Genomic DNA, 23,414 nt, shown 5'->3' with positions numbered 1-23,414 from the left:
TCCCAACCCCAACCCCAACCCCAACCCCAACCCCAACCCCAACCCCAACCCCAACCCCAACCCCAACCCCAACCCCAACCCCCAACCCCAACCCCAACCCCAGGCACAATATCCATCATAAGTATGCTAATTATATAGGCGATCGATTGAATAAAAGTATCCGTGCATCGAATTTATCGAACTTTATCAATTTGAAATGCACATATTAATTGAAATTCTATAACTATTTAAACGACATGGGTTGCGTTGAAGGATGCTTGGATGCTGTTATTCCCGGATACATTGAAGGGAGCCTGGGTGCCGTTAGTCTTCACAAACCGAATCTGAGATTACTGCCAAAGATAACTATGGGGAAATAGCCACTATAAATGGATCATTAGACTCTTGAAAGATCCTTCTCGTTCATGGAAGGATCAATAATAAACAAAAAGATCAGCGAGATGTTTTCAAGCCTTTGCTACACGGAGAAAGTTCTCAGGAGAATCATGGACGATGTAATCGACTTGGCCATCAAGTGCAACATGGTTGAAACTGAGGAAGAAAAGGCCAAAGTGGAAGATTTTATGAAGGAAAAGAAGGAACAAATCTAAAGGGGTGCCATACATTATGGTCAGCTTATTGAAGGCTACACAGGCAAGTACCCAGGTATAAGCCACTTCAATAAGTCAAGAATATACCATATGCTAGCCAACTCCATCAACAAATACAATGCTTACGAATATGAGGAACTGCAGGCTGCACAATTAAACTAATTGGTCGGGCTTTAAAATACTGAATGCAACACTGAAAGTTTCGGGCAAAGATTAAAGTTTAAAATACAACAAATGAAAGAAACGACAAAGTAAGTATCGCAAATGTTGGGAAACTGCTTTGAAATCTATGGCAATGATATCAAATCGTTCAAATACGACTTAAGCAAATAATAAGTGAGCAAAGCAGCAGAGATTTCAAGAAAGGACTGCGATTAATTCGATAAGGGCATCTTTGTGCTGCTGGTTTACCTGGTGAAATCGTGCAGGAGCCTAGAAGCCAAAAAAGTCTCGGCTGAGGAAATTCAGGGTCTGTTGGAGCAAAGGTTAGAGGAAGTTGCCGATAATTATCCTCCGGGCTCAGACTTAAAAGGAAAGTAATTTGAATAAGCTCTGTAAAGGATCGAAATACCCACCAAAGAAAGGAAAAAAACAGAAGGAAAAGCAGCAATAGAAAAGGCAAAGCTGCCTCAGAAATTAAAGTCAATCGAAATAGCAGCTGAAGAAAATAATCGTTGATAATGCAAAAATCTCTCAGAAGAATCAAAGGAGCTTTGAACAACTAATTGTCGGCACGTGCTTTAAGCGCAGCCTCGACGCGAAAACTGGTCTCAAATACAACCCCGATTTTCCAAACAGCAAAGCTTAATTGATAATACAGTAAAAGATGTTCTTCAAAGGCACTAAAAATGCCCGCGTAATACGAAGCACATCAGTAACAATCGATGGCATTCTTGAAGACTAAGATGGGTTTTACAAATCTGCGGTTTCAAATGAATTAAGGGAATTAAACTCAGTCTTATTCACCATTAGCGACATGGTTCGGGGGAAGTGCACCTTTTCCACAGTCGGAGATATCCTCTAAACTGTGGGTGATATACATCGAACGGTTGAACAAGAGAACGCAAAATCCTAAAAAAAGTATCGGATTGCTTAAATCGAAAGTCGATTCACTCGCGTGCCACCGATTTCGGATGTAACTCTCAAAATTGTGTTAAATGAATAAATTGTGGCATAATTGCAGCTGACACTGCAGACCAACGCCGCCGCCTATAACTTTGCGCACAAAATATATGAATTCAATCGATCGAAGCTTTTCTCCAAAATGAAGGTTATTTTCAACTATTACCAATAATATCAACGCGAGTGCGATCAACTCATAAAAGGCTGTCTGACTCTCTCCCAAAGAAACGACCCGAAAGGAAAAGTATGCCACAATTAAGGACTGATTTGTAGTTACTTTGAAATTGAAGGTAAACTGCCAAATGCATATGATGGCCCGTTAGCAAGCTCCTCGATGCAATCAGATTAATTCCTCAGGGCAATCGCAAATGCGATGAATAAGAGGATCAGCGAAACAAACAACTTCGGAATGGAGGAATATAAGCAGTTGTTCATGAGCTTTGTGTTGGATAGGAAACTCCAAACAGAATAAATACGATCAAAGTAAAGAATAGAGAAAATTGGGTAATGGTTGGAAAATGCGTCTAACAATAAGTATTCAGATGTTTACAAAGGAATGGTGCTCTTTCAGCGCTTCAAAGACATTGACATGACAGTCGTATACTAAGCTCTTAAATAAGCTTTAAGTAGCCCACATTATAATAATCAATATTTGAATGCATTTGAAGATTATTTCAAGGTAAGGATATTAAAATAAATCGGGCTGTTAAGGTGTTCAGCCAAAATTTATCTCAAACACGAGGAACTCAGAGGGTTATATATCAAATTGGCAGAGAGATGTCAGAGGGAGCTTCTAACTCTGAATATTTGACAAGCTCGATCTTTGGGAATTGTAGCTCTTAAAAAATACAATTATTACTTAAATCTACAAAAATGGTTTCAAAAAAGGGTTATTAATACAAACTCGAGTAATCTTAGCAGACAAAATAATTAGAAAGCGATTAACTTCTGCAGAAAGCTTTATCGAAAGTCAGGGAAGGCAACCTATCTGACCAAATGATAGTGCCCCACATTTAGATCGCAATGGCTCGGAGTCTGTTGCTGCAATCCAAAAGTAACCATAAATAAGCTAAAGAAACAATTGAACGCAGCATAATAGTTTTCAAGCAGAAAGATGATCTGAGTAATACGCTTCTTTGCGAAATTTTACTCGCAGAATGCATTCTCTATCAGAGCGGATTTGCGGATTTGAAGAGTTTCACCGACAATATGAAAAAGCAGAGAAGATGGCAAAGTACAATGGACTGCAAATAAGAGGATCATAAATAGGAGAAGCTTAATGGAGAATAGGCGCACATTTAAGGCTGCACCACAAACAAGGCAAACCATAATACTACGCTTCGATATTTGATAAGCATTTCAGAGCCGCAATCGGAGAGTTTCCACTGAAACCATCATAATATGAATTCTCACTTCTTTTCGTAATCCTCGAAGAATTCAAAAACCTGCGACTGCCAAAAATTGAAATGAAAACAAACATAATTGTTTTATCACACATGTAAGATGGTCTTACAAGAACCAAACTCATTGTGAATCACTGCAGTATGCCTTATCTGCAATCACTTTGTTTAGGTAAATAGCACATATATTTAGAAAACATTACCAATGAAGGATGTGAACATCTGAGCAAAGCAGATTGGAAGAATCTGACATCTCTTTTGTTAAGTAAATAGCAAATATATTTAGACAATAATCAAATTAGCAATGAAGGATGTGAACATCTGAGCAAATCAAATTGGAAGAATCTGAAAAAACTTAGTTTAGGTAAATAACATATATATTTAGGCACTAATCAAATTGCCAATGAAGGATGTGAGTATCTAAGCAAAGCAAATTGGAAGAATCTGCTATCTCTTAGTTTAGGTAAATAACATTTATATATTGAGACAATAATCGAGTTGCCAATGAAGGATGTGAGTATCTAAGCAAAGCAGATTGGAAGAATCTGTAAGGTCTTTATTTATGTACATATCATATGTATTTAGATAACAATCAAATTACCAATGAAGGATGTGAGCATCTAAGTAAAGCAGATTGGAAGAATCTGAAAGATCTTTGGTTAGATAAATTACACATATATTTAGGCACAAATCTGATCAAAGACCCCAAACGTGCGAAACAGATACTTTAGTTATAACTCCATAACGTTTCTATCAGCATAGGTAGTCAAAAAATATGATAATTCATATTACAGAATATTTTATATGTTATGCTGTGAATATTAATCTCTATAATAATCATTGGATCGGAATTTGTAAGAAAGAAATCCAACTGCTTACACAAAACTCGATAACATTATATAATCTCCGAAGCATAAAAGTTTCGGATTTGAAATTCGAATATAAGACAACGACTTCATATCAATTGCGTTTAATTGTAAATTGCCCGATCTCAGTTAGTCGAAGCATAGATCTGTTCATGATCGTGACATCTGCAGGGCTGTTAAGCTTTGGAGGCTGAATGAAGGCTTTTTTGTATGAACTAAGGCGAAAATTATTGGCAATGCTCTCTTTTATATATTTCATTTACATCATTACTATCGTATCTTTTCTTTAACTAAAGCTTTGCCGACTGTGAATGCGTCGATGACTGAAAACGAGGGATTTTACATATATTCATATACACACATTTTTTACTCAAATATTCATCTAATAATTATTAAATATTGGATTGCGATTAAGAGTCGGAGTCTCCTAATAAATTTATCATCGATAACGGGTCATTCATATTTGCTTTCCCATTTGCCCTGTTTCCAGTTAATATACAGTTTCATTTAAGCATTTGTAGCCTTTCTGTATTTCCGAAATTTGGAGGCCATTGTGCTTTTAATTTGAGTGTTAATGTTGCATTTGCTGAATGATGCTTCCCTTTCTTTGATGGCTTTCGAAATGAGCTTTTCCTGCAATCCATTCAAATATAATGTTTTACGCATTATCCACTGTTTCCTCGCATTGTGGTTCGTTACATGTTTTAGGTAAATCGATAGCATTTCAAATATAATTTCTCGCTCGATAAAAATTCTTTTTTTCAAGGATTTAATTCCAACTATGATCAAAACCATGAATCTTCTTATTTGCGGTTATTTGAGATGCTTTTGCACTCTCTTTAGCAGGGAAGAGAACAAAATACATAAGTAAGAGTTTTCATTTTGCACATCGCTAATTGATATACCGTAATCCAAGATAATTATTCTATTTACAATACTCATGCACAGCTCCTCAGATATTATCGCCACATATTGGATCAGAGGATTCCGAGTATTATCTATTCTTTAGTTTATTGCTTTTCTGCCGATGGTCAGCATTTTCGAGTATGTCTTCAGCAGTGTAAACCCTTTTTACAGTTGGTTGCTCTGTGCTAAATACTCAATTATGGCGTTTACTGTTTATTCATACAAAAAATCCCTTAAGTTAAGGGCTTAAAAGCTGAGCTATTGAAATGCAGCGAATAATTCCGAAGCCAATTTCATTCGAACTTATTGATCTGTGCATTCGATTGCAAGCGACAAAAAGTAGGCTAAACGCTCAAAAGAGTAGCGGCAACTTTCCGTTTTCAGGAAAACGATTATTTCAGTAACTAAAAATTGCGCTAATTTATTTTGAAATCCCGTTTAATTAACGTTTTGTGAGAATATCTGTAGTGCTTAAGTGAATCCTCGAAACTCCGGCTCTGACATAATCTGAAGGCATCCGTTTTTAGAGAGTGCTTACCTTAGTTTCTGAGCTAAATCTGGAATTATTGGGCTTAAAGCCAAATTTGCCTAATCATATAAAAAAGATCTGAGAAAGGCAATCGTATTCAAAGTGTTATTGCATATGCGCAAGAGTCCTTTCTTATGCTGCTTATTGATTCTACTATGGTGTGCATATTAAGCTGCTGAAAGTTCGCTCTTATCAGATTTATAACTGCAGGCCGCGATATGATTTTCCAAAGCAGACTCGAAACTGCATGCAAACAAAAGAATTAGTGTCTTTGATTCAGTTTTTCTATCCTGCTGAACAAATTTATAAACACACTTTACGCCTTTTCGAGCCGATCTTCGAAGGCATACAAAATGAAAAGATAAATTGTATCCTTTAGGATGAGTATGGGATTACTGTCAATAATTTACCGAATGGTTTTGCTGCTTTGGTCGAAGTAACTGGCCCTAAAAAGCATAAGCCACTGTGTTTGGCTCATTCTTAAGCCATAGAAAGGGGACTCTGTTTTCAAGCAATGGCCTTGGAGAATCTTTTACCTGCAAACCTCCAAAGAAGTTCGATATCTGACAGGAAATTTTATTATTCTCAGCGAAAACTCTGCTTAACTCAATTCTTTATGATCGAACATTAACTCTATTTCGGCGAGGATTTAAATAAAGATATTTACTTAGGATGAATGCTTGTAAGGGTTCATTTTTTAAGTACAATAATAAAATCTCCACTGCCACGAGAAAAAGATACTTTAAATATTCTTCAGAGCATTTGTAAAAAATGCACCTAAAAAATCCTCGAAACGCTCAGCAATCAGCATTTCGACATTTTTGAAAGACTCAAAGTAATTCATATCAAAAGTAACTTGGAAGATGTCGATTATCCGAAACAAATTGTGCATATCACAGTTTTCATAAAAATGCTTCCAAAATTTCGAAAGCAGTTCTTCAAATACGACCTCGAATTATATTTCTTTCCTATTATAAATCGCCCTATGAATTTCCTTCATGAATTTGATTTTTTCGTCTCTGCTGAAGTCAATGTCGACCTTAAAGAATAAAGTGTTGAAGAGTTTTTCAACCATGTGAGGCTGTTTAAAAATGCTGTTAATTACTTCGTTGAACAGCATGAAATTGGATTGCGAGCCAATGCATTCTCGGAACACTTCATCTTGGTCCTACTTAGTGAGTTAGTAGTACAAATAATTATCCAATGAATGATGTTACTATCCCTTCTTTCGAAAAGCAGGCCTTTAAGCGTGAGCTCCGTTGTCATTGATCTGATGATAGAATTTCGTCCACGCCATAATTGTTGCCTTTTAGACATTATTCTTGTAATGCATTCTGATCATTTTTCTTAAGGAGTGAGGCAGATGGTCATTTCTTTGAAGCAGCCCAACTATTTACGAAATCTTGTTTTTAAATATGCAATATTTCATTCTAAAATACGCAATGCAATCTCCCCAAACATACTCCGTCGGAACACAGGCAATTTTGCATATTTTTTCAACGTAGTTTTCTTATTTAAACATTTAACTATTCTTTAGAGTGCTGATAGCAAACAAAGCTCCGTGCAAATCGTTGTAGTGCATGTCGACGAAAGTACTTGTTTTCGATAGGTAAAGCTACTTCATTTACTCGCAAGAAGTGTGGAAGCTGCCAATAAAGGATTTCATGAGCGTCATTCGGCCGGGAGCTTATTCGATAAAGAAGCTAACTCCATAATCCAAAAGCACGTATCGCTTGTTTTCCTCGCTCCATCCGACATTTTCCGGCTTGATATCCCATGAATGACTTTGAAGGCGTGGAGCAGCGACAGGTTCTGCATAATTTGCTCTTCGAGTATTTGCTTCTTGCCGTTGTCGTTCAAAGCTCGCAAACTTTCCGAGTCAATGTTATAAGTGCACCTTTACATTAGGAACTCGATTTTGTTGTCAATGATGACTGCATCATATCCATACGACTGACAGAACACAGGGCCAACCTTCAGAGCAGACGCGAACTTCTGAAAAAATATTTCTGTCAGAATGAACTGATCATTGTGAAACTCATAATCAGCAAAGATCCTTTTGGCCACTATACTTTTACTCTCATACTCAAATGCCTAAATCCTTCCGAATGAGCCCGTTCCAATGAAGTTTCGAGGAATATTGAAGGCTATCGTCGAATAGAACAAGTTTAGACTCACTCGGTAGTGCCCGAGCTCCACTTGGATTGCCATTGAGCCTCCGTCTAATTTGATGACGTTTTTCTGAAATTTAGCAGAATACTGTTCCCCATATTCAAAACCAGCCTCCTGCAGATTTACTTTCAGCCTTTTACATAACTATGAGTCCATTTAGAATTGGGTTATTTTCGTATGATAAATGGACTCATACGGCGATGCCTTATTTCCAACCTAAGGCGCCTTTTCGTGCTCTTCTTCCATCATTTCAAAAATTTCCTTTTATTTGGGCTAAAACTACATTGTCATTGAATATTATAAAACGCAATAAAATAAAATTTAAATAATTTAAAAAACTGATTCAATCAATGATTAAACTTTGAATTGCCCCAAGGAAATGAAAAACTATTCCAAACGAATGAAAAAGCCTCCTCAAAACCATGTTTTATACTTTATTTATGAGCTCTCTTTTTTTCAAAGTTATGATGCTATTCGATTCTTCTCTAAATTTGAATTTTAAAAATAAAATCAAAAGTTCTAAAAATATAATTAAGCTCAGAATTTAAATTGAATATTAATTGACCAATTTGTAGTTTTAAATACTGTATATTGGAAAAGAATGAAAATACATTATATTTACAATTGACGGAATGCGCCACTTATTCGAATAAAATTTGTCAGCATTAGCTTCGATGATAGTTTTCCTTCAGATAAACTCATTTAACTTCTCAGTGAAAATATTTTGCAATGATCAATCACCAATTTTAAAGGAATGATAGGCAGAAAAGCGTTGTTACTTCTTTGGAATCAATTATTTACGATTATATCGAAGTCTAAGCAGATTTTAGTAGCATAATGACACAGTAGTGCAGCAAAGAACCGACGTTACATGCAAAATGCAAAATTCTTAAGTTTAATTAAACAGACCGCAGGGATATTAGAGCATTATTTCGAATCTGTGCGATAATAAATACTTTATAAACAATTACAAGAGTGGATGGAAAGTAAACAAAATTTCGCCATTCTTGAGAGCCAAATGACGTAATCACGTGAAAATTTATATTATATGTGTTTGTGTTTCATTATTATTGTTTCTTTATGTTAAATAATCCTATCTTTCTCTATTTTTAAAAATAAATTAAGATATTATTTTCTTTTCTGCTCGTTTGCATATTATAATTGGTTTTCATACTCGAACAATAACATTCTTTTTCTTTTCTTAACATTTTTTCTTTTCTCAACACTCTTTCTCTTCTATTCGCGTGCTAACATTTAATCTCGGAGCAATAATAAGCTTTCCCCCCTCAAATATTCAAATTCACTTATTTCGGTCTGAAAGCTTCAAAAAATTAAACCTCATCCCATTATCTTAATTTTGGTACACAAAAATATTATTTTTATATTTTGCTTGAAAATCATGATTTTGTTTTTTTCTCATTATACTTCACTTTATTTTGATTGTCATAGCGCCGAACCATAACCATTTGAGAGTTAATTTATCTTTGATTTGTATATGGGTTCTTAGATGTGAAATTGATTGATATGATTAAAAAAGAGATTAATACTGATATAGATATTAAATCAGCAATAAGAACTTAAACTAACCTAGAGCCCAAGTGAGAGCTAAAAGAACAGCTAAAAGGCTAAGCATTTCTAAATAATAGGAATGTATGTAACAATCAGGGATCATTTGTTATTGATAGAATTTTTAATCGCTGAGCTTTTTGCGAAAAATTCTTTGGCTTTTTACTAATTTCCTTGTGTTTAATACACTGCACCTATGTTGTTCAGTGTTGAAGCAGAGTCAATGCATCCTTTGCCTTTCGTTCTTTCCAGAATCTCCAAGCATTAAGAATAGTAATAAATGGCTTTTTAGTAGTTTCCCTGTGAATCATACACTGCACCTATGTTGTTCATTGTTGTAGCAGAGTCAATGCACCCTTTGCCTTTAGTTTTTTACTGGATTTCTAAGCATTTGGAATAGTACTCAATGGCCTTTTAGTAGTTTCCCTGTGAATCATAAACTGCACCTATGTTGTTCAGCGTATTAGCAGAATCGATGCATCCTTTACCCTTTGTTTTTTCCTTAATCTCTAAGCATTTAGAATAGTACTAAATGGCTTTTTCGTAGTTTCCTTGTGAATCATAAACTGCACCTATGTTGTTCAGCGTTGAAGCAAAGTCAATACATCCTTTGCCCTTCGTTTTTTCCTCAATTTCCAAGCATTTGGAATAGCACTAAATGGCTTTTTAGTAGTCTCCTTGTGAATCATAGACTTCACCTATATTATTCAGTGTTAAAGCATATTCCAAATCAAATTACTGCAAAATATTCTTTACAGTTCGACACAAACTATACATTTTCAGTCCTTCAGAATAATTTCCAATTTGTTGGTAGGATTCTCCGCATTGAAAGAGAGTCTCACAATAGGTCTTTAATAGCTATTTTTCTTGGCTATTATACTGCTGATCTTAGTGATTGTTGCTTGTTGCTCTTGTTACTAAGTTTCTATTTTATTTCGCAAACTAATTCAAGAAGATTTGGTATTCGGTTATCGCCTCGGTTCTCCTTTCCAGGGAGGCCAGGAACTTCCGCTGTTAACATACTCCTGGCCCTTGTTTTTACTAGTTGAGTTCGTAGTATCTGTTTTCTTTGCCTGAATTTGCAAAAAACGATGTATTTGAGGCTGAAGTAAGTTGCAGTCGATCGTGTTTTTATGTTTCATCCTTTTGTCTATCTCGATGCCAAAAAGCTTCTTAAATCCTTCAAAACAAGAAGAGACTTATTTATAGCTTCTCTTTTACTCGTAGTCTTCCTTTTATATGTTCGCCTCAACAACCTCCTCCATTTCTAAGAGGAAGTCGCCTGTGAGCTCATCGTTGAACCTTCTGAGCATTGTCAACGGGCTGAAAAAAGGCGAACGCATCAGCTCGTAAACTTTATGGGAGAACTCATAGGCTGCCATGTTGCCTGAGTCGAGGGCTATTTGAAATTAGGCCACCGTTTGACCAATGAGAATCTTGAGGACTAAGTCAGATGTGCCTTTGTCACTCTGCAGCCTATTGTCAACCTCAGTAATCTTGGCATCATTTTTGTTTGAGTTTTCTTTTATTTTTGAGCAACATTCATTGATTGTTTCTATGTTTGCAAAAAGACATTTGCCACGAAGCATGTCGCTGACAGAAAACTCTAAAGGAACCCTGATTTTGTCGAGAGCAGAAAGCAGCTGTTCTTCATAATGCCTTTATTCATTTTTAATGAAGCCTTAGAGGGAGTTGTCTGGCTTTGTTTTGGAGTCAACAGTGATGGAGTAAATTGGAAATTTCTACGATGCGGATTTAAAGTGCGATGAAAGCAGTTTTTATTTTGGTCCTTTGATAAGATTTGTTGCTGAAGGCTGTGGACTTGGAAGAGCTTTTGAGCTTAGTGTTGACTACGAAGTGAAACCCGAGCTATTGACAGGGATCGGCCACGAGATCGTTCAGTTTCGGTAGGCTCTCCTCGGCTTTCTTGACCATTTCGTAAATGAAGCCCTCTATTGCCGCATTTTTCTTGTCAATTGGTATTGATTCGATATGAAGAGTGGCACTTTTGACTTTTTTATTCGTAGGATTTATGTGACCCGATCAGCAAAAGATCAGCCTAAATAGGTTTGTTCGGCTTATTCTAATTGCTCAGCATCTTCAGAATTTACAAAAGCTGGGTTTAAATGGTGCCCAACCCCAGTTTTTATTTGTTCATTTCCTCACAGCATTTGTAAAGGTAGCTGGATAGGAGGCAGAAGGATCTTACGTCATATTTGCATAGTTGCTTGACTTACTTTGCCACTTTCCTTACTTACTCCTTTGAAAAATCGAATTTTAGATCCCAAACGGTTTAATAACCCTCCGATTGCTATTCTTTTGGCCTTGTGCATATATAGCTGAGAGCTTTGAGGTATTATTTGTTAAAAAAAAAACGCTTCTGTTTTAATTCTAAGCCATTTTTAACCTAAGTAGGTGGGTAGGGGCTTATCTTTGTAGTATTCATGGCCTTAGTATGCTAAGAGTAACTTATTTTTTGAATCTTCGATTAATGTGTTTTTTGAGCCGGCCATACAGTCGAGCGTAAGATCTAAGACATCTGCGGCCTGTTGATGAGTGAAATACATTCGCTGAGTTTAGTCCAGAATTTCCATCATATATTTTGGATTTATTATTGACTCGTAGATTTTTTCTGTGAGGATTTCTTTCTTCAGTAGTCTGACGATGTCTTCAAAAGTTGTTATCGTAATCTATTGAGGATTGTAAGGAGCGAATTAACTTTGTCCAAAATCCGTTAAGCATTTCGACGAGCATTTACAACCCATTAATTTTCAAGTTTATTAATAACAGCCAAAATCAAATCAGGATTGATAAATATCAGAAAAACATTAAAGGGAAAATGCAATAATTTTTGTTCGGTTCTTTCTTGAAGGTAATTTGAAGAATAGTCTGAGTTCTGAAGGAACAATGTTGTTCCGCTTGACGGTGGATCCTACTCCTTCCACGCTTAAGATATTGTTTGATGTTTGTTTCGTCTTGGTTTTCGGAAGTGCAATTCATGCATTTTTGGACATTGGAAATTGATAAATAAAAAATGCTTCAAAATGACTCGAATTGGCTATAAAACTCTTTTCTGCAGACAAATGTCATATCAATCTTTCATTTTTGTCTATTCACAATTTTTTGAAAATTCATCAGCGAAAATATATGCATATAAAATACTTAACCTTTTATAAATAATCGAATCCTCAAATATGATATATTTTGGGCTGAAGACTTAAAAAATTGATCCAGCTTTGAAACAAAGATATTATTATTTATTTTTGAAAAAATCTTTATTTATTATTTTTAAACCTCATCGTCCTATTAATTTCCTGAAATTAACTCATATCTTAATCAAATCTCAATTATAGCATAAATTATCACAATTTTTTTACTCTTATTGTTGATGACCCAAACTTCGTTAACCTCGAAATCATTTGTTATATATGAATCTCTCTAATTCCTATTCAAAAAAGGATTAGTTTAAATATCTCTTTATCCATACTCGCAAAATTGAGAAAATAAGCATCCCATTGTCGAACAATGCCTGCAAACTTCGTAAGATTTCGTAAGAGTTCTTAAGAATATATTGTTAAAACATTATATCGGTTCTATTTATGAGTTATTTATTTATTTATTTCATTTATATAAACTCGAAACTTCATAGTAACAAATGCGTATTGTTTGAGTCAAATCATCTGACTTGGCAAAAATACTTTGATACTATTTCCCATTGTTCGACAAATCGGACACTCATTTGAATATGCGTTCGCGCACGGCTAACAGAGGCAAAAATGGCCACATTGCGCATTAATATAACTAATGGGAGAGTCTAAACAAATGACACACAGCATGTTATCCGTTAGTCTTTCACGAATTCGTTTGAGTTCTGATTCCTGTTCGGCTGTCTATTTCTCCAATTTGTTGAGAATTATTAGCATCTAACTTTCCTCCTTTTTCATTTCTGTTATATGCTCCTTAATTTGTTTCGAAGATTCTACTAACGTTTCAAAGTCATTCCTTAATTGAAAATACATCTCACTCTTGTTTGCAATTTCAGCGTTTAGTTCATTTAATTTTGAATTTCCAATATTTAGCTTTTCCAAGAGGAGTTATAAATGCAGTTTATATTAGCCTGCGAGCTATTTTTGCATAGCTTGCTTTAGAAATTTGGTTAATTTCGCGAAATTATTCTTTAATTACTCTTCTTACTAACTTCTATTCGAGATTTCAGTCTATATTTCACATAGTTTTTTGTTGATAATATTTAACTTTTGGATGAAGATTTGGGAATGTATCTTAAATTAATTGTTGAGTTCTTGTATCATGGTTCGTTTGAAAGCTTTTGTTAATCTGGCAAAATAATTTGTGAACTGCTCTTCGGCCAAATTCCAAATTCTTTAGATTTGAGTGTTGAATTAGTTTGCTTCGTTATTTGCGATGTTCAGCTATTTCAGTTGGAGTCCTAAATTTAAATCATTGAGCTCTCGTATCATATTTCTTTTTAATGATTCCGCGATTTTGGTAAAATCGTTCATTATTTTTAAATTATTATTAGAGAATAATATCATTGCGATAAATTAAAAATCACTTCAATATCGATGGCATTGGTTTTTATATTTTTCAGGGAGGGTTCATAATGAGATATTTTTTGATGCTTAATCAGGATAATTTGAAATCTTTAGCTTACCAATTCGTTGATTTATTACTGGGATAGTTTATATTCAAATAAATATGAGGAAATTTTTACACGTATTTTAAAGATAACATAGTTTTGATTTAAAAATTTAAGTTTATTTCGGGAAAATGCCCTTAAGTGCCACTTTTATTCGAATGGTTAGAGCAAAGTTAGTTGTTAATTTGTTTCAATTAATGTACGTTAAATGTATTCCATAATTACTGAGGAGGTAATGAACATAGAAAATTTCAGAAAAAATACAAAAGAGTGAAATGAAAGGACCTTCAATGAGATTCGAGAATACAACATTCATGAAACTCTGAAGGACCCAAAAGGATGGCTTAAGAATCAGGAATATGTAGCATAACTCTACGATATAAATCTCCAGCAGAAATATGGAATACACAGGGAGGTGAGTGAAATTGCTTTAGTTCAAGGGCTACATTTTTCCCCACTGCCAGAAAAAGTAAATAACGGAATACCTATCTAGAAGATGATTAATAAAGGCCATCATCCAAGGATAAACATTCAGCGACGAAACCTTAAAGGGATTACTCTGGGTAACCTTAATAGAGACACAAAAAAACCCAATAATCTGAGACTAAGTAAGACTGATCTATTTTTGAATTTGATAGGCAATTCACATCTGCTTGCTGACTTAGTGATGATTCTTAATTTAAAAATTAATTTCCTTATTTTGTGAATCTTCAAATAATTTATAAACTTCTCAGGGTTGCATTTTATTACTATACGCAATATTTTGCTCTTTAATTATTAAAAGCAATACGAATGGGTATTCATCAGATTGCATGGTATTTCAGTTATACATATTAATTGGCTTCATTGTTTCATTACCGAGGCCTTTTGTCGTAAATTCTAATTTCTGTTTTAGTGAGTTCACGAAGCGAATTCGACTTAAGAGCCAAATTTGTACTATCAGTATGAAAAGCTCAACAAATGAGTTGGCAATAATGGTTGCCTTTACATTTTCACCAATGTAGCATCGGCCGACGTGCCTCCAAGCCAATGTGAAAAGCAGTATCAACACTAATATTTTGACAATAATGTTCACCCCGCAGTATGCAATGACCAGCGAGCCCAGGGACTTACCCTTTAAGCATAGGATAATCAGAACAGGAACAAAAAAGTAGATTATATAGCTGACCATATAGGCGACGCTTAAATTCGTAACTATATTACCCAAAGACGATACTTTATTGGCATGGAGCAGTAGCCACCTCGTGGCCATAGAGTCCGATTTGAGCGATTATCCAGAGAATTAGAATACAATTCAGGACAACGTATGACTGATACCGGGATTAGAACCTACTAACAACCAGGCCATCATACTCAGAGTCGGTGTCCGGCTATCTTGCGTTCATTTTGCTCATTCGACTCACTTAAGCTTATGATAGTTATTATTTATAACTACAATCATATCTCAAATGAACAATTATATATCAAATGGCCATTACACTTCGAAACTGTATTATTCAGTTTATAAAATAAGAGTGTTTTGTATGCTTATTTGTTTGTTTACAAATAAATAGTAACAAGTACACACAGCATCCATGCAATTTCAGTTTAGGATTTCTTCAGCGCCTTAATGGATTTTTAAATCCATTGCGAATGAATATCGGACCTGTTTCAGATGATAGTTATTATAAAAGTCATAGTTATCCAAACAATGAAGGCTAATGGTCGATGTGAGCCTTTGCCACTTCTTTCACAGCAGCAGACCTCTTTTTGCAAGGCTCCTGCAAATGGGCACCGCTCGATTTTGGATAGGGAATGCGCGCCAACCGCATTCGCGAGTAATAATACTCTGAACTGCATCACAGATTTCATCAATGCATCGTTTCAGGGAATGCTGCAATCCAAAACTATACTCCAACAAAGCAGCTTTGGGATGCCCAATGGCATCGGCCTGCTCATCGACGATTAGTTCAACTGTATCGTATGCGACAGTTGGCATAACGGAACAATTAATGGCAGCACATTCATTAAAATGAGCAACGAAATCACACTTTGGGGAGAGTGGCGCAGAGGTTCATCCTACGGAATTTATTCTGCTCAATTAAATGAGTATACTGTTTACATGGCAAACGAGGATAGCGAAGGCCTGGAATAGAGCAGGCCAAAGAGATGCATAGTTTACCATAGAGGCCGACAAAGAGCGTATATTGCAGTAATGACAAACAATGATGAAAATAGGAAGAGAGAGAGGGAGTACTCGATTGTCATCGAAAAGGTAGTGGGTTGTCCAAATGCTAACTCTCAGCAAAGGTTGATGACTCTTATTAGCACTTTCGTGTCGAACAAACATAACATCTCAGCGTATATGCTCCGAGCAATTGATTACTTGGCTGAACTGCAGTGCAAAGGAGTGGTGATGTGCTCACAAAATTTGGTTTAGTTGTCTCTTTCCAACTCAGACAATGGCGATTGGGATTGGAACAGCAGCCTTATCTTTATTTGCATTAATGAGGAATCATTTGATGCAAAGCCAACATTCAATCAAAGACAATCAGGGCTCCTGAAAGAGTAGTAAACCATTTTGGCCTATTAGAAGTACACCAATCCCACAACCAGCAGCATCAACACAAACAGCCATGAAAGCTATAAGCTCGGAATTGTGCTATCCGCGGCGAAGCAGAGGATCACCAGCATGGGCAAATACCGTGTTACTTATTCATCGAATCACGAGCTTGTTTTGCAATACAGTCTGCATGGGATGGCCTTGAACAAGACAATAGACACAGAGTCAGTTGTGGGCATATTTCGCGATAACCTACTTATTCGAGAAGTTGCTGCCGGCAAGCTCGCCCATTAGCATATGAAAGCATTGGCATACCACCACCATTACATCAGCCATCGCCAACTGCGCTCGGAGAGGAACAAAATGATCGAACTGCATCAATATGTGAGGATGTTCGAGAGGCTGTCCCATGAAAAAGAAAACCTATCCAACAGCGAGGTCGGGCTTGCCTAAGAGAATGCGCGTAGCTAAATGGAATGTGTCGATTCCGGAAAATACGGGACATCTAACAACAATCCTCAGAACGCTTCCGAGAGCTCCAGCTTCGTTCATCAGTTTCAACGCAACAAACTGACTCTGCCTCGAGAGCTATTCTCCAACTCAACCGAGTAAGACCGGAGTGGGTCTAATAGCAACATCAAATTGAATCGCAGCATCAAATTGAATCAGCAGGAACCTTCATACTCAGGCCATGTTCAAGCCAGCCCCATCAAAAGCAACCAAAAGAAGCCAGGCTTTATCGCAAGTAAATCTACAACGCCTAACGATGATCAGAAGCCTGCGGCAAGAGCATAGGGCAGGCTCAGCAGCAACACATTCAAAGCAGACAGAAACAAATCGCCTATTCAGACCTCCGCTTCCAGGTAAAGAGTCGAAACAGACAACATCAGCGAAAGACTACGAAAAAGCGGAAAGATACTGATAAGAAGCAGACAATAATAGTCTCCAAATTGCGTGAAAAAGGTCAGCAGGCAGAAGACTTTTGGAAACTTAAGCACGGGCAAAAAGCGAGAATGCAAGGATGACTATGTGCGCACTAATTTGAACAAAAAGCTGGCAGAGGAGCCAAAGGATTCATCCATAAACTTGAGTGCCCATACCCAAAGTCTCTGGAAAATATGATCAAACTAATTTGATGGAAATATAACTATTGTCGATGCACTTATCTTCAAATTTTCACCACATAGTTACTGAATCCTCGCTCATAAAAACATAATGAAGAATAATATATGATTTATAGTCTTCACTTTTAGATATTACAATCGTAAAGTATATATTATACGCTTTCGTCATTGCAACAGAATTGTATGAAAACTGCTCACTCTAATCATAATCCCAGATAAATGGCCAGAAATCCTCATTCGAAAGGACCATAAACTCAGCAGATTCATGCGCCTACATTTGGCTGCATCAGCGAAGGCAAATTGATGGAGTCAGCTCCCGATTTCTATCAGCCACCTTCTGATTTATTCGAATCGTGCCATGAAACCCGGTATGAAGGCCTCGATTCATGTGAGCCACAAGGGGCGACAATCTACTACGATTATAAGGAGAGTCTGCGAGACAGTATGCAATATTAAAGCAATGATAGGGAGAGGCTATAAAATAGAAACCGACCAGTATAGTACGAGACATCCAGGTTCAAGACGGATAACAGGAATACTAATTATGGGAGGCAACCCCAATTATTTACTCAAACGAGCAATATTGACTTCCCCAGAGTGAATAAATGGGAATAATAGGCATAACAATGCAATAACCATGAAAGTGCGAGTCGCATCGGATAGGGATCAAGAGCGAGGTCAGATGCCTCGAGGAAGTCGAATGCCTCAAGGAAGCATAAAATATTCGATAAAGAGGCTATTTAAAGACAATAAAGTAAAAGGGCAAATAGTAGGAATGCTGTGCATTCATTGGCCTCCAAAGGCCTTGCGAGTACTGCTGACATTGGAGAAATCGCGCGCTCGAGCAAAGTGAGTATTCGGAACTTAAGTGAAGCTCAGTCATTGAAAAAGTCCTATGGTAGCTTTGAAAACAGCGACAAAGAGCAGTCCCGCATAAACACAACTCATAACAGCCGAGCCAATAATTCCAATCAGCATACGGAAAATCCTCAGTTATTTCAACCCATACATCCTCAGCCGGTGCAATGGGGGATCGCTCAGCCCAGAACACAGATGCCAAACCCTCAGCACAACAGTCCAACAGTGCATTCTCAGTTTATCAAACCAATTACTAATGCACTTACAAACACGCATCCTCAAATGGTTCATTCCCAGTTTATTTCCCCAAAGGTCTTAAACGTATATCCCCCGAATGTCAATGTTACTCATAGTTACCAATATACTAATGCTGCTTATCCTATAAATCCCCCTGTCGCTTACCCTGTCAATTCATTATCGAATAACTTTGTTTCTCGTGGTCACGAGGTTCGAGTGGACAATAATATAAACGAAAACAGCCGATGCCTTCGAATGGTGAATGTGAACGATAATCGATTAGTGCAGTCTTATTTGCCACGCACCATAAACTTCACCCACAACAGCCCATCACCCATACACAGAGTCAACTTCAAAAAAAATGACTGCCCCACTGTATGCTTACAGTCCCCAAGCAAGAAGGACACGATGAAGAAGAGCACCCATAATCACAACCACGATCTTAAAGCTTCTGCAGCACAATAAAAAGAGTCATCCTCAAATAAGTATGCCCTGCAGTAGGAGCAAGTTCACGCTCCTCCTGTGAATGTCAGTCGTCTGAGTAGCATCAGCCACAATTTTTCACATATTCAACCCCTCAAATAATAGAGGCCACTGATTGAAATGGCGAAGGAGTTCGTCGCCAACGACTCAGATTAGAGTGATCGTTTCTTTGATATGGAGGGGAATACTCATCACAGTATCCTTGATGCAAAGGCAATAGAATGGCTACGCTTGTCCACTCGCAACACCAACAACGCCAATTAAAATAGGAATAGTTTCGGCAATGTTCGCAAGGGTGGTCACAGTCATCACCAGAGAACCTCGATCAACGTTCAAGAGAAAGAACCAGAAAAAGAAAGCCCATTGAGCAGCAACTTATCCGGTCCCGGTCGCGACGCAGCAATCATCTACAGCAGCAATGACACTGACATTCTGAGTGACAGTCCAACTGAGAGCCTGTTCAGCTGCAACCCAAGTGAGTACAAAACGCCCCCCAATAACTATAAGAGTGCGAACCAAAGCAGCAAGAGCATGAACATATCAAACCGAGTATCAACCATCATCAAGGCAGACAGCGAAGGGAAGGCCATTACTCTGTTCCTCATCAGTCTCGGTGCCCTGCTTGTAATCCTGCAGGTATTTACCTGAGGCTGTGAAGTTGATGCATATATTAATTTGATATAAATACAAGTGAGTGCGATAGTATATGATGGTTTATGATATAATTGTTAGTTGTTAGTTTATGAGCAATCCTTTCAGTGACGGCGATTTCGATGAGGACCAATTGATCAGTCTGGATGACCCGCTCAAATTATCATCATCATTTAACCTTGAAAAACTAGCGTCTCTATCACCGAAGAGCAAGTTAATCCCCAAACCTTTCAACTACTCCCCCTAAAGGGGACTAATCTAAGACGATTACGATATTAATCTCGATGCCAAGCACGAACCTCAAAACTAAGTGACAAAACAGAACTCACCCCCCTTCCAAAACATTAGTGGCTTACAGACTCAAATTTAAACAAATTCTGATTATGCAACTAATATCGGACTCGAATAGCTGAGCGAAGATGCTGCAATACTATTGTAGATCGAAGGCAACCAATCCCATACAAAGACGAAAACCTACCCATCCTACTATAACTCAAAATCGGCTAACCAGGATGATGATGAAGAGCCCCCTCTCCTCGAAGATATCGGCATCGAACCCACTCAGATTATATAAAAGCTCATTAGCATAATCACTTTCGGGAATCCTACTCAGAGAAATATTGAGACTCCTGATCTCGTGGGCCCTGTGCTCGTTGCATTTTGTATGGGTATCCTCCTCATGGCTGCAGGCAAGATCCATTTTGGAGATATATACGCTTTATTCGTGATTGGCAACATTCTTATTTGCCTCCTCTTTAATTTGATGTCCCAGGTACATTTTATCTGAGTATAGGGCGAGCTGATCTCTTTGTACAATGTGATGAGTGTTTTGGGCTACTCAATGCTGCCTCTCCTGATCCCTGCTTTGTTCTCAGTTGTGCTGCAGATGAAGAATGGCTATGGGATTATCATACTTTTACTAATTTCGGGGTGGGCATCGTTTAGCGCCTATCGATTCATTGAGCAGTATTTGCACATGGGCGAGGGTGGGCGTAAAGGCGTCTTCATGTATCCCCTGTACTTATACTTTATCTGTTTCGCACTAATGATTGTCTTTTGAATTTGCAATAGTTACTATTTCCTATATGCAACACCCATTAGGTATCAATGTATAATAAATTGCATGCAGATTAAATCATGCTAGCTTAATACTATTATGGGTCATTTGTGCAGGCCCTTCATTAATTATTCATGAAAAGCAGTCTCGTCTACTTCCAAAAACTGGACCAGCAATCCAAGGATAGGATCACTCAGCACATCAACAACAAGGTCCAGCCCCTCAAGTTTCGAATCTCCTCGAAGGCTTAAGCCGGGCAATACAACAATCATCAGCAGGCGATCAGTCCCAAAAAAAGACAGAATACGGTAAAGACTGAATGCAGAAGAGAGCACAGTAAACAAAATGCCAACAATGAAGATGAGTTGTTGAAATAAAAGATTATCCTCAGAAATGCATGGGATCTGCTGAAGACTAAAAAGATCAAATAGTTTCTATCGCAATACGAGCAAAGTGAGCTGGATGCTGCGATGCCCAAAATGCAGGGAGTTCGGTTATTGGCTCATGGTCCTCTCAAATATTATATTAATTTGCTAGAGGCAAGCGAGAAACCTTCATAAAAAAATGCCTACCCACCCGAAGAAACCATCTAAAATCTTTACCATAAAATTAACAATTCCCAGAAATAAAACTCCTTGAACAGGGCATTCATGGCATTGGGTGAAGCATTCAGTAAAAATAAAAATTCAAGTTCGGAAACACAGAGGAACAGTTTAAGCATTGGTGGCTCAGTTTAATAAGAATACTTTTTAACCACTCCTTTTAGTTCGGAGCACTCAATTCGCAGAAGGAATCAAGGTGTGGATGAGAATTGGTTGCTGAAACAGTAGATAATTAAAGACATCAGAGAGGAAGCCAAAAGGGAGAGATCATATAAGATTCGGATCAAAATAAATCACGCAAAGATGATCGCTTGATTGATGCACTATGATTCATGTATTTACTGTCAATTACATACACACAATTCACCCAAATTCACACATAATTCACACACAATTCACATAATACATGCATAAACATTGCGGATAATATGTTCATCAAATATTACAAACATTTCATTGCTTTTATGCATAGTCCTTGGCCATCCGCTATAAATGCTCCTGCTTTTATTTTTATTTTTCAACCTACTCTTCATTCAACTATTCCTCTAACGCAGTGATAGCTCTTTCTTGGGCGAACATATCATAGTCCTTCACAATTTAGTAGAAGAGGGGGTTGCACAGACTCTTGTTGATCGTGCCGAATATCTTTTAGGCTTCGTAAAGCAAATTGGTAATAAGGTCGGGCTTGTAGAGTGAACAGGGCATAAAGGACACTTGTCCATAAGTATCTATCACTTGAGCAATACTGTTAAGATACTCCAAAGTAGGACTGACACAAGGCGACTATGCTTCATGTTATAAGTCCTTAGGGAGCCTTTTCTATTTTTATGTGATGGTATGGGAAAGTTCCTCGACAATTTCTGCCATGCTACTCACATTAAAGTACTCGTTGATGAGTCCTCTGTTAATCTTGTTGTGTGTTTCTTTGAGCAGATCTATCTTGCTGAGGAGGTTTATATGGGGCATTTCAATGTTAATCATGGTCGTCAGAGACATCATGCAGATAGAGACAAAGTCCGTGAGATTCTGGATGTAAGTGCAGTCAAAAAGCTAGAATATGCATCCCACTGCTTTAAAATGCTTGAGAATGCCTTAAATGATCTTTCGAAGAGAATTCGTGTGAATGTACAGTTCAATCTGGCCGGGTAAATCGAAGATGAATAAATGTTCAATCTCCGTCTGCTCTAACTATTTGGTGCGCCCTTTTACAGTCACTCTTTCGGTTAGTTTGTTCATAAGCCAGGGAAGGTTTTCGTATAAGAACTCAATGGAGTAAATGATGGACCCGTTCGGCCCCAGCTCATACTCTTCCATGATATCGTCGATTGTGATCAGCTAATTGATGTCAATGTCGGTTTGGGGCAGCGCATTCATGTTGGCTGGGTCGAGATTAATCAACGTGACTGCTTCCTCTGAGAATATCTTTTTGTATAGCGACGCGATGTGCCCAGAGAGAGTTGTTTTGCCAGACCCACTCGGCCCTATCACAAACAGCGCCTTCATTATTTATAATATTATAGGCTCACTCATTTCATATAAAACAACTGTGCTTTTCATTGGCAGTGGAATTGTTTGTAGCAAATCAAATATCGAAATCCTCCTGGAAGGAGAGTTTATTCTTGTTTTTCATACTCTTCGTATTGTTCTTGCCCTACTTTTCGATCTTTGTGGTTTTCAGGCCCAGCACGCTGGTGTTAAAGAGTTCGGGCTTCATCTTTATCCCTCCAATTTGGACGAGCTTGCTTTCGTGTTCACTTTCATCACTCTTTTTATTGGCGTAGAATTGCTCTCTCATTTGAATGACTGCCTCCTGTTCCTCCATGTTGATATTCTTCATGTACTTGGCTTCTTGTATTTACTTTCTGCAATCTGCGTAATAATGCCCAACCAGCTCGAATATCCACTCATCAGCGATTTTGCTGGCATTATGCACATAATAGCCATGTGCAGTCTGAATAACTTAGTAGTACACAATCCACTTCGGGTACTAGACGGAGATCAAGGACGTTGGATGAATCTGTAGTTTTTACTTAGATCGGATGTTAAAATAAG

At 37.4% G+C, this 23,414-nt stretch overlaps 1 pseudogene; it reads right to left on the bottom strand.

Annotated features, from left to right (window-relative positions):
• Positions 1–20,537: 20,537 nt before the first annotated feature.
• Positions 20,538–22,736, bottom strand: LOC148299164 (uncharacterized; annotated as a pseudogene).
• Between the last annotated feature and the right edge of the window lie 678 nt (positions 22,737–23,414).

This window comes from Brachycentrus maculatus, unplaced genomic scaffold (genome assembly GCF_059751285.1).
Source record: "Brachycentrus maculatus isolate JH-2025_06_01 unplaced genomic scaffold, ASM5975128v1 h1tg001301l, whole genome shotgun sequence".
In the NCBI taxonomy this organism is placed as follows: domain Eukaryota; kingdom Metazoa; phylum Arthropoda; class Insecta; order Trichoptera; family Brachycentridae; genus Brachycentrus; species Brachycentrus maculatus.
This window is presented reverse-complemented; position numbering and strand designations above follow the sequence as displayed.